This window comes from Pelodiscus sinensis, chromosome 5 (genome assembly GCF_052426305.1).
Source record: "Pelodiscus sinensis isolate ZL-2025 chromosome 5, ASM5242630v1, whole genome shotgun sequence".
Taxonomy (NCBI): domain Eukaryota; kingdom Metazoa; phylum Chordata; order Testudines; family Trionychidae; genus Pelodiscus; species Pelodiscus sinensis.
In genome coordinates this window covers 120094636-120107285 of record NC_143056.1, presented here as the reverse complement: position 1 = coordinate 120107285, position 12650 = coordinate 120094636, and the positions used below count along the sequence as shown (strand labels likewise).

The 12650-nt window shown below is 41.5% G+C and overlaps 1 protein-coding gene across 1 annotated transcript in view; it reads right to left on the bottom strand.

Moving 5' to 3' along the window:
• Positions 1-12650, bottom strand: part of CHID1 (chitinase domain containing 1) — a 304160-nt gene that overhangs the window by 56846 nt on the left and 234664 nt on the right. The window lies entirely within an intron of this gene.

Below are 12650 nucleotides of genomic sequence, written 5' to 3'. Positions count from 1 at the left end.
ATGCACCGGAGAAGCACCACGGAAAATTATGCGGGGAGCACTTCTCACAAATTCCATCCCAAACGTAAATAGCTTCGACAGCCTACACTCCAAATGCAGATAGGAATAAAAGGAATTTACTCTCCAGCCAAGAAACTGCAATGAATCCTCAGAATATGGTGATGCGCATGGACAGATCAGCATATTCTTTCAACCTGCCAGTCCCCGGAAGTGGGACAACCTGGCATGACAAGGATGCAAACTAAGAAGCAGTTATGCAGGAATCTTAACACGCTGTGGGATACATCCCTAAGTGTAAACAACTATCCTCAGCTTCACAGTATTTTTACTTCTGATGAGTTTTCAACCAAGTGAGGGGGTGTGAACATGTGGAAAGCTTTGGAGGTTCTATTGCGTGTTATCCCTCAGAATGCAGTAAATTTGTGTGATATGGACAATAGGTTATTGATGGGCTGCACCTCCACTAAATAATATCATAGACTTATACAGTACAACTGCCATTATACAAAAGAAATACAAGACTGAGGAAAGGAAGGGGAAGATAAAATTTAGATGGCTCACAAGTTGCTGTGTTCTGCAATTTCCAGCCATTCTACTCAGAGTTTAAAAAACATTTTAGTATGCAACTGGCCATCCCATTATCCCACTCTGATGGCAGTTCCAATCATTCTGGGTGACAACTCTTTGCTGCTGCCAGAGAGGCAATACAAAGTTAAGTGCCAGCCGTCTGCATTGCAGAATACTGATTGCTAAGTTCAAGGTTTGTTGTTTTTGTTTTGGTTCTGAGATTTAGAAGGTAATTCTTTCAAACTCAAATGCTGACTGCCAAAATTTGCCCAAAGGAGTGATGCAGTGATGACAGCCAACATGCTCTATAAAGCAAAGGAAAACAATAAAAAAGCATTACTCGTAAAGCAGCAGAATCAACAAAAACTTGTGATTGCGATGTCATTGTATAATGGGGACCTACTCTGAAAATGGTACTCAAAAATGGCAGGTCTGCTATCTACTTCAAAAGATGTCTTTATTTTGTGGGAAAAAAATGCATTTTTGATGCTTATTATTCCTGCTGGCACTGCAAAGCTAATAAAACTATGGCAGCGAGAACTGAATCCAGTTGCATAACCAAATTTTCTTTTAGTTATGTCTGTTCAAATGTAACAAAGACAATGGGGATCCAGAGATGTAACAGAAGGCAAAATAGCACCTGCAGGATCTGTAGAGGTGATGAAGTAAGAGCACCAAAACACAAAGTTTATTCTCCATTCCAGATATCTCTTTATCTATAAACTGGGTAAATCTGATCTGGAAGTGAGACATACAATAGCATGGATCCCCACAAAAATGCCATTCATAGTCATTCTTCCCCATCCACAATTGTATTCAATTTTATGTCAAAAGGATGAGACATGTAGGATTTACTACGCAGAGCCAAACCCATGGGTTGATCAGCTCCCGCACCCTTCATCTTGCTGTGGCTTTCAAAGGATAATGAAGAAAACATCAACTGCATTTAGATGCTGTAAACATTTTCTAAGTGTAGAGTGGATGGTAGGATGTTTCTTTCCCCACCCTGGCAGTGCTCAGGTAATGGCCAAGAGTGTGAGCCTCAATTATGGCAGGGGTGGGGAACCTCAGGCCTCGTGGCCAGATGTGGCCCCTGGCTTGCCTGGATCCGGCCCCCGAGGATCAGGGCTCCCGATCCCCACCCCCTTGCTACATGACTGGAGCACATAAATCTACTAGTCTGGACCTCCTCCCAGGCTCTGGTGTGTGAGGGGAATGTGAGAGGTGTCTTTCTCCTTCTCGGTCAGGGGCCATGTAAGTGAGGGTTTTGTGTTTGTGGTTTTTTTTTCCTTCTCACTTGTGTGTGGCCCCTGACTGATTTTTCTGTGGGTTGGTCAGGTAACTCAGCCCTTTTTAACATCTAGCAATCTTCTTTGACTCTTAATAGAAATGTAGCCGTGTTAGTCTGGTGTAGCTGAAGCAAAATGCAGGACTATGTAGCACTTTAAAGACTAACAAGATGGTTTATTAGATGATATTTATTGTCTTTTCTTTGTTGTAGGGAATAGAAGTGTGTATAATAGATTTCATGTCTGGTGGAACAAAAGTCTTGCAAGGTGTCAGTTGGTGTGGATGTTTGTCTTGAGATGAGACGCTCTAAGTTAGAAATGTCATTCTTGATGTTTTTCTGTTTCTTGTATAAAATACTTATCAGGTGATTCCTTAATTTCTTGGATAATCTAATAAACCATCTTGTTAGTCTTTAAAGTGCTACATAGTCCTGCATTTTGCTTCTTTGACTCTATGACCTCTTGTGGCAGTTAATTCCTCACCCTGACTGCACGCTTTGCAAATAACTATCTCCTGTCATATTTCTTAATTCACTTGCCATCATTTCCATGGAGTGAGCTTCTTTTACGATCTACTGTAGAAGGGAGGGAATGATCAGTCATTACTAGATAATTCAGGTTTTAAGTCAGTTGATTTTGCTCTATGTTCTCACATTTCATCACAAGGAGATTAGCTTTTAATGATTTTAAGAACATTGTAATGGCAGCACAACTCAAAAGGGACCACATGCTTGCCTTTGTTGTGGGGGGGTGTAATAAAGGGAGGGTCTGTGGGCACAGCTGAGAACATCATTTCAGGGTGAATTACTTACAGCTCATGGCTGGGAGTCCTCCACTATAGAGCATGTCAAACCAGTCACAAAGAGCACTTCTATTCACCACACCAGCTAGAAAGTAACCATACAAACAACTTTCTTAGACACTCCAGTTCTTCTCTGCCACCACCAATATCGCACGTTATGCAGACAAGAGGTTAGGAAAATCAATCTTACCAAATCAAAAAAAGGTTCTTCTGATCCCAAAGGACCAGCTAATTTCCTAGGTCAATTTATAACTCTAATGGCATGCTGTTAGCCAATTCTTTAGAATCTACAGGACCGAAGGAAGGAAGGAAGGAAGAAAAGAAGGCAGGAAATCAATTCTCTGGAACACATCCTATGTTAGGATGGATTATCAGACCTTTGTTCAAGCTTCAGTTCATAGCAAAGATCCTCCAGAGGTGAGAAGCTGGACTGAAGACCAAATGGAAGAACCCTGAGGGCCCTTTTTTATATCCTTGTCCATGTGGAAGGAATGCCATTGTTCTCCTGTGTAAAAATATATCCCCAAGCGGTGTCTGTCAGAAAAGTAAGTCACCTGTCAATGCAGGACTGATTTATTTGCAACTTGACACTATGGCTCCCATGTTTGCCTGAACATTCACAGAAAAGATTATTAGATGTGGATCGGCACCATCTAAGGCCCATTGTCCATCAAGCACTTCTGTTCACTTGACTAGTAGCCCTTTTATATTAGGCTGGTCAAGCCTCCTGTTGATGTCTCCCAGAAGCAACCGTTTGAACTACAAGTACATAGCCAATACTCATAAGATCCTATCCAAAAACGATGCATGCGTATGAATAGAATAAACATAATCAGCTAATTGTAAGCTTTTATAAATAGCTTTCTTGGCCCAATTTGTACAAGAGTTGGCGCAAACATATAACAGTGGTTGCAACAATGATCCATATGTTCAAATTGCAATCTAATAACATCACAGGGGGTTTAGTGGAGGGAGGCGGGATTGGACAGAATGAGACGTGGGTTCTATTCCAGATTCTGATACTGATCTGCTGCATTACCTTGGAAAAGGCACTACATATTGGTCTGTATCATGCCCTTAGTCATGTCTATTTCAACTCTTAAGCTCATAAGAACATAGAAGTAGCCATACTGGGTCAGACCAAAGGTCCATTTAGACCAATATCCTGTCTTCTGACAGTGGCCAATATCAGATGCCCCTGAGGGAGTGAACAGAACAGGCAATCGTCAAGTGACCCCTCCCCTATCACTCATTTCCAGCCTTTGACAGACAGAGGCTAGGGACCCCATTCTCACCCATCCTGGCTAATAAGTATTGATGGCCCTAGCCTCCATGAATCTATCTAGTTTATCTGAATGCTGTTAAAGTCCTGGTCTTCACAACTTCCTCTAGCAAGGAGTTTCACAGGTTGACTTTTTGAAGCATTGCCTCTCTCTTACTATATCTTTGCACAATGGGCCACAATCTCAGTTGGGAAGTGAGGGTATTACTGTAGTTCTGCTATTACTCCTACTAATAGTCAGCATCCTTTGCTGAAAAAAAGCACACTTCACCTATATGTGATGAATGAGTTTAATTTGCAAGCACTTTAAACTCAAATTACATATCGGTATGCATAGTTGGGCAGGCACTGAATATGTACTTTGTGACCAGCAAGATTCACTCACTGGTAACGTTATTTACCTTGAAGCTTTTTGGCAGAAAGTAATCAGAATATTCTTTTTATTTTTCAAATCTATTGGCCAGAAGCACCACCCCATCTGAGTTGTTGGCATCTAGAAAAGAGGGGTTCAACAATATAGTAGGAAACTGTTGGAAATTTAATGGATTTATCTTTCTCATTGCAGAAGTCGTATCTTAAACAAACACCAAAGAGGAAGTTGAGAAGACAGCTGGGAGGGTGATAAGAAAAAGAGGTGACACTGCCTCACTCAATGAAAGTGATGCTCCGTGTTTTGAAGAAATCATTCTGGTAGCCAAAAAGAGACACCCTACAGGTAGAAAGTACTTCAGATTATGGACTCTATCACTCTTATAGTTTCAGCTTCTACAAGAGGCAAGCCACCAGCAACAGAACAAACAATACATATGTAAATGCATAGGGTATCCTTTCATAGAATCACAGAATACTAGGACTGGAAGGGACCTGGAAAGGTCATTTGGTTGCGGTCTGTTGGGATGAGCTACCAATGGAGTGAAAGGTACAGAGTCCCTATCCTAACTTCTCACAGGTCTCTATCTTAGGCCAGCCCAGAAGAGCAAAGCTGTGGGAGGCTGTATCTACATTGGACAAGTTAACACCTTCAGCACAACACGTGCTAGCTAACAGTGCAGCCGCAGTGATGTTAATCTATTAGTGCAAACAGGACTTGAGCATTTTTACTGCAGTATCATGGACATCTGCTCAGAGCTAGGAGCTCTGTCTACATTATCACTTGCACTATTGCTTCTTCAGTACAGCCATCCTTGGTTATCACTGTTTCAATCCAGGTACTGATTTTCCTAGTGCATACAAGAGGAGGGAGTACACTTATTGATGTATTCTTCTTCAAGTAGTTGCAGACATGCAACCTGCTCAGGAGTGTGCTCACATCTGAAGTCAGAGAACTTTGCTTAACCATAACCATCTGGGAGGTGGCTCAGTTCTACCCCCATATTGCCTCAGTTTCTTCTTACCGCTCATGGCTGGAGTGGGAGTGTGTTGTGCTCCTCAAGTTCGTTACCACAGCGTTTGTGGTGATTTTCCTACAAATAGTTTATTTAGTAGCCCTTTCAGTGTCAATTTTGTGTAGCTTAGTTATTAGAGTGTGAGCCAGCATAATGACTTCTCTGGGTTTCAAACATTGTTCATTGTGTAGGGCTGCTATTCCTACTAGTGCCCTCCACACTGAATGTTTATCATGCCTCAGAGTAGGGGTAGGAAAATACCAGCCCACAGGCTAGATCTGGTTCACCAGGGTTAGCCCCTGGAAGGCTAGCACTGCTATATTTACTGCATCTCTGCAGGTATGGCAATTCCAGCTCCCATTGGCCGTGGATCACCGGTTTCGGCCTGTGGGAGCTGCAGGAAGCAGTGTCCCAGTCCACGCTACTTTCCCATTGGCTCCCATTGGCTAGGAACCAGCAATCAGCGGCCAATGGGAACTGCAATCACCTGTACCTGCAGAGGCACTGGTAAATTTAGTAGTGAGTGGCAGCCCAGCAGGGTGAACAGCTGCCATTTTATTGCCCACCCCAGCATTACGGAAAGGACATGCTAAGGAAAGATGCTCTACTTGCAAATTATTTAATAACATAACAGAGTTAACGAGGGATTTGTGTTTGTAGCAGCACCTTATTGAGCGGGCTACGAGGCTTGCATTGGCACTGGGAATCTCTGCCAATCATCAAAACATCCAGTGACAACAGTGATGTTGGCAACAACAGTCTGCACACCATCGGTATATCAGGCAGCAGCAGACTCACTGAACCTGTCTGTTCCTGACTTGCCATTCATTTAAAGGCTTTCAACTGAGATGGCCTTGTCTTCAATGGGTCTGGTGCCCACTTCATCTTCAACACCAATGCCCGCTTCAGTACTGTAAGTCAACCATTCCATCAGCTTTATCAGGAGGCAACAAAGTTATGACACTTCTGCATCAGGAAAGATGATATGCCTACAGCAGCACAACTACCAGGATCAAAAACCCAGCTGGCTGTCCATCTCACATTCTTGAACAACCACGAATGGTCTCCAAACAGTGATGTGGTGAAGACCATGTTCAGTGAATGGAGCATCCCATGGGTCAACCTTTTTGCCACAAAGGACAAGAAACTTCATCTATTTTGTTATCAAATAGGACTCTGGCCAAGTTCCCTAATCAATGTCTTCCATCTGAACTGGAGACTGGAATTAACGTCTGATTCCGCTCCCCAAATCCCTCATCTCTCAGATTATCCTCAAACTCATGCTGAATCCTGCAAAACTGATACTTATTGTGCCAGCCTGGCAAAACAGCACTGGTTCTCCAACCTTCTCACTATCTCCTTGACCTGCCAAACCTCTTCCTCTCCTTCCTGACATGCTGCACTTTGACAACAACCAGGAAATTAGTCAAAGTCCTTAAAGACCCAAGTTGCAACCACATAAAACTAATTGTCTTTGGGCATAGCCATGTCCCAAGAGCACTTACAGACATGTGGTCACTCTCAGACTTACACTAAACTAGTGAAGAAAACAAAAGTATCCCTAAAAGGGACCCGTTTTCCTACTGAACAGGGAAGATGATGGCCACCTCTACTGTATCTTTTATTTCTCATAGTTCAGGTACTAAATCTTAACTTCCTGGTTTGAGGCAAGTGCTGCTTGGGAACATCAGCAAGCCAAAAACCAAAACCAAACATCTGACCACCAGAGGCGGTACCACTCAGTGGCATTGGAATAATGTGCATAGTGGGGGTGCTGAAAGGCACTGAACAAAACTGTAAACTCTGTCTATGATAGAAACACCTTCAAGTTAGGGGTGCTGCTACATCTCTAGTAACCCCAGTTTCAGCATTCCTGGTACCAATAGGTGGGTAAGCCGACAAGATGCTGGATGGTTCCAGGTATCCCATAGAGACTCTTTCCCTTTACTAAGGGATCAGATGCTGCTATTCCAAAAATCCCCAAAATACAGGTTCTCTGCTAAAGAATGCAAGGGAATGCGTGGATCTTTCCATAGCTGTTAGAAACCCTAGAAAATATGCAAATGTCATTTAATCATAATAGCCATTTGATATTTTCTGATGCCCCCTCCCCAAAAAACCACTGCTGTTATGGAAATGCACAATTGTTTAGCAGTAAAATGTTGTTTCAGTGCATTAATACATTTTAGCACACCCCATCTAATCTCATACACATGCAATAATTTCCTCCGACATCAAGATCTTTCTTCTTTCATACTTAACACAAGCCTAAGGATGCTACTTTTGTCATGCACCATACCTCTCATATCCTAACATTGTTTCCTCCTCACTTTTACCTCCTCCTCACTTGCAATATACATTCCCCCCATTTCATTTGCATAATGAATCTCTGCTTTCATTAAAACACTTGATGCATGCACATGAGTGGAAGTCTGACAGTCTGTTAAAACTTACTTCTGTCTCTCTTTGTATCACCAGCAGCAATCCCTGGCTATAAAACAAATAATACTAAGGGTATAATTCAGTCCTAGGGACTTTTAAATTGTTAATAAACTTTTTAAATTGTGCTCTCAAGGTATGAGATTAGTCAATCTCCTCTGTGGAGCTGCAACCTTGTATTCAGCTTCTTCTCTAAATTGTTTTAAATGCAGTAAGAAGGAATTAAATGAAATTTGAAACCCTGGCACATTGCTTGAAAATGAAAGTCCATCAAAAGCAACTCCAAACCAATAACAAGTCATTCAATTCCAATAAAAGGTTTTGAGTTAAAAAGTGAAAGCAGAATGAAAAGAACTGATATAATAGATGACCATTTAGTGTTATTTTAAAGAGGTAATAGAATAAAATGCTTTGTGACATTAACTTAAGCAAGTGATACCAGCAGGTTACCTAGTTCTTTGAAGAAAAAAAAAAAGACTTTGTTCTTGGGCTGTATCTATACTAGAACTGCAACTTCCTAGAGAACCCAAAGGGCACGTGTCCACCAACAAAAGTGCTTGCAGTGTGACACAGGAGTGGATATTGCTTAAGTGTTCGTATTTGCTGACTGTGCCTACACTGACTTTTCTGAAAATCTCCAGCTGGTGCATCTCCTGTTCTGGTGCTAGGACTAGCACATACTGGTCAATGAGCCTTAACCTACGCATAGGCCAACCCCACTCACAGCAGGTGCTGATAAGAGGATGGTAACACCTCCAGTGTCTGGCCTGCAATGATGCTCTCACGACCATGACAGAAACAGCTGGAAATATGCAGAAAAAAAATCAGTGTCCAATTCTGGACAAATTGGAGAAAGTCCAGAGAAGAGCAACAAAAAGGATTAAAAGTCTAGAATGCATCATCAGTGAGGAAAGATTGAAAAAAAAAAAACAGGTGTGTTTATCCTGGAGAAGAAAAGACTGGGTGGAGAGAGGGTTGATAACAGTTTTCAAGTACATAAAAGGTTGTTACAAGAAGGAGGGAGAGAAATAGTTCTTGTTACTCTCTGAGGGTAGGACAAGAAGCAAATGAGTTTAAATTGCAGCAAGAGAGATTCAGGTTAAATAATAAGAAAAATGTTCTGCCAGGAAGAATAGTTAAGCACTGGAATACACTGCCTAGGGAGACTATGGAAGCTTCCGCGGAGGTTTTTAAGGGCAAGTTAAACACACATCTATCAGAGATGGTCTGGATAATACTTACTCCTGTCTTGAGGGCAGGGACTGGGCTAGAAGATCTCTTGAGGTCCCTTCTAGTCTATGATTCTATAACCCACTGATGAATCCACCACTGTATCACTGCAGTGACAGGTGGGCCAGAAAAACAACCCTTGCAGAGACTCCCCCCAATATAACCTAACAGTGCTCTGAAATATCCGAAAAGCACAGCATGCTGGCACTCTTCACGTATCAAACTACTCAGCTACTGAGTGCACGGAGACCTGAGGGAGCCTAAGTCATGGCATGGATTGCCCTAACTTTGTCCATATCCCAGTACTCATCCAGAACAATGCAGGGCAGAGAGGCACAATAATAACATTTTAATAACATTTCCTGAAAACTTCTGAATCCTTGTGTCCCACAAGGATCTGAAGACCCCAAATATCAGGGTGAGATGAGTTCAGAGACTCGGTCTGTAACTCAGTACTTTGCGGTACATTGAAGAGGTTGCCAATTTATCATCTCAGCAGTATTTCCAATGCAATTAATTCAGCTATATATAAAAGCTCATTCCCCCCTGCTCTTCTCCACCACTAAGAGCAAATATATCCACTTATCTCACAATGGTGCCCAGCACCCTATACCGGTCTCAAGACCACATGGCATCAGGTGGGAAATGGGAGGTCCCTGGTGTGTGTGGAACAGTACGCATTGCTCCCATCTCTACATCAGGAGAAATGCAAGAGAAAAAGAATCCATTAATGCAACCTCAAAGAAAACCCCACATGAAATTCAAAATAAAAAGTAACAAATTCATTGACTAAAGAGTGAATAGATAGCTATATTTTCAAGCTTACCTCCTTGAGTTGAAAGGGTAGCAGTGCTTGCTACAATGCCTCCAAGCTTCCAGGTCCAAGGAAGCTGCTGCTGAAGATTCCATTGTATCTGGCATGGCAAGAATGTAGCCTCAGACTTTTACACCAGGTACATAGATCTTCTGTACAATACAGACTACTGCAAACAGCCAACCCAAGCAAAAAAATCACTGATAGATGCAAAGAAACACAACACAGCAGGGAAATGATGACCTGTACCAAACAACTTACTTAGGTAATTCATGTCCGCATGGCGTGGCACTTTGTTCTCCTTTAAAGGCAGCTGGACCAGGAAGAGACTGATGAGCCTGCTACAATCTTGGCTAACAAAGGAGGGCTTTTCAGCTCAGTAAGTGAAAGGCTCATGAATTAAGCTCAAGAGATCCCAGGTTTGATCCCAGCTGCCAATAACCAGGTCTGATGCCATTACATTAAGGGTGTGTCTATACTGAACCGTTTTTCTGGAATAATGGCCGTTATTCCGGAAAACAATACTAGCATCCACATGAGGAATAAGTCCTTTTCTGAAAAAACTTTTTTGGAAGAGGGTATGTGTAGACACTCCACTGCTGCTATGTCGAAATATATCCTCACCAGAACCATTCTAACGTTATTCCTCCCCAGTGACTCCTGGGGCACTAAGTCGAGATAGCGTGTCTGGACTAATTTTGAGGCTTCCCTGTAGCATGGATGCTCTATTTCAAAATAAGTTTTCCGAAAGAAGCTTGCAGAGTAGATGTATCCTTAGAATGACAGTATATGTACAACAAATTCCATGTGTACAAATCATGCATCGTGTGCAGCAGACACAAGGTGCCTAGCATGCTGACACACTATTCTGCAATAACTTCCATTTTTTTTAATACTAAACAGCTTTGCATAAATCAGAAGAATTAATCTTCCATGGCGTCAATATTCTGAAAACCATATTAACATTTTCACATGAGCTTAAGTGCCTCTCTCTCCAACTGAGATATGGATAGGTAAAACCATGGAAATGTGCCTACTAGACTTAGAGAGATGAACATTCTTATGCAGACATGTAGTTTAAAACATTAATTCTATATTTTATGTTCTACACAAAATAATTGTTGTGTCTAACCATGATTGTGTCCTCCTTTTAACTGAGTGAACGCCCTATCCTCTAGACCACAGGAGAACCCACCCAACCACCTTACCTTTAGGGCTTCCTTTATCACACCTTCTACATGCGGGATCCACCTTTCTCCAGGGGGACAGCCTGGGTGTTTTCAATACTAGTACACTTGACACAAGGGACAAGTAACAGGAGATGCTATTGTCCCATGAATAAGCCCAAACAGATCCACCTGGTATGGGACTATGTTTTAGTTTCTGCTTTGTTAAGGGATCTAGCTATACACAGGGCTGAGAAAAGAAGCTTTGATTGCTATTCAGAGCATGTTTGAAATGTTAATTGAATACAAAATCTTCTCTCGATATCCAGAACTGACTGCAGCAGAACCAACTGCTACCTCTCTTTTCCCATTAAGGCAATGAAAAGCATGCACAGAAATGAGTTTCTCTCTTCATGGCACAGAAGCCAAATCCAAGCAAGAGCAGTGGGATGAGGGAGGAAAAATCAGTTGTAAATAAACTCTGCTTTGCTACCAGAATTTCCCCTAGGCCTCTTGACACATTCTGATTCAAAGTTTCCCTTTGCGAGCGAGATCTAATGTGACTAATACAGTCGTGCCTTCTCCTTCAACTGAAAGCTTTACCGCTGCATGTGATCGGGAGTCAACAGTATTATATTCATTATACCAGAAACCTATTCATTGTTATGACTAAAAGTTGAGTCTTAAAACATATTCAGCTTCAAGACTTCTACTGGTTTTTTAAAAATGATACCTTAGAAAAGTGAGGCAATTGAAGGGTCCGTTGAAAGAACCAATTTTCCATTTCAACGTGTGGTGCAACAGATGTTACTCGCTGTAGTGTGATCAAAAGATTTCTAAATTGGATCAACCCCTGATTCTACAGGTCCATATTTAGCCAGTATTCCAATAAAGAAGAACCACTTTCTACATCCCTACAAAGCATATAGACAAAACGTTTAATTCTATACATGTGGAGAAGGAAACCTTACAGCTGCATTAGGAATCAGTTTAGTTGTTTCCTTTAAAATTAAAAAAAAACCAAAACCTACCCTTCATTCATTTAGCTATACTTCATGGGTTATATTTTAGTACTGAGGAGACATTCATATTAATGAAAGATCATACCTTTGTCTCCTTCTTCTGGTTCATTATTTATAAAGCACCAATCAGTGTGCAAAGAACCTTAGAAATAAAAGGTAACATCCGTGGCCTGAAGCACTCATGCTACAAATGGTTCTAACTACAAAGTGTACTTCACTTCTGGTGTTTATTTTTCAAGATATAAGCAGGGTAAGTTTGATCTTTCTGTCACAGAGAAGCATTTACTCCATCTGTAAAGAAGGGGAGGACAGTTCATTGAAACATGCAGCTCAGCTGGAAGATGGATGTGACACTTGAGCTTCAGAGCAAACAATCAATATAAAAAGAAGGCAATGAAAAGAATGCGAAAAGAAAAAATAAGTATACCTTGACCAGGGTCATTAGTGGAGCTGAAATATTGTTTTCTTCCCCATCCTCCAGTTTTGAAAGTTCTAGCTAACTAGCATAAAAATATATGTACTCCTCACAATGCAACCTGTTACAATTTTTATTTACCATTTGGGTGCTGAAGCAAACCAGTTTTGTAATCCAATTAAAAGGAGGGAAAAAAAAAGAGTGGAATTCAATTCATTTGCTATTCTAGATCCCATTGC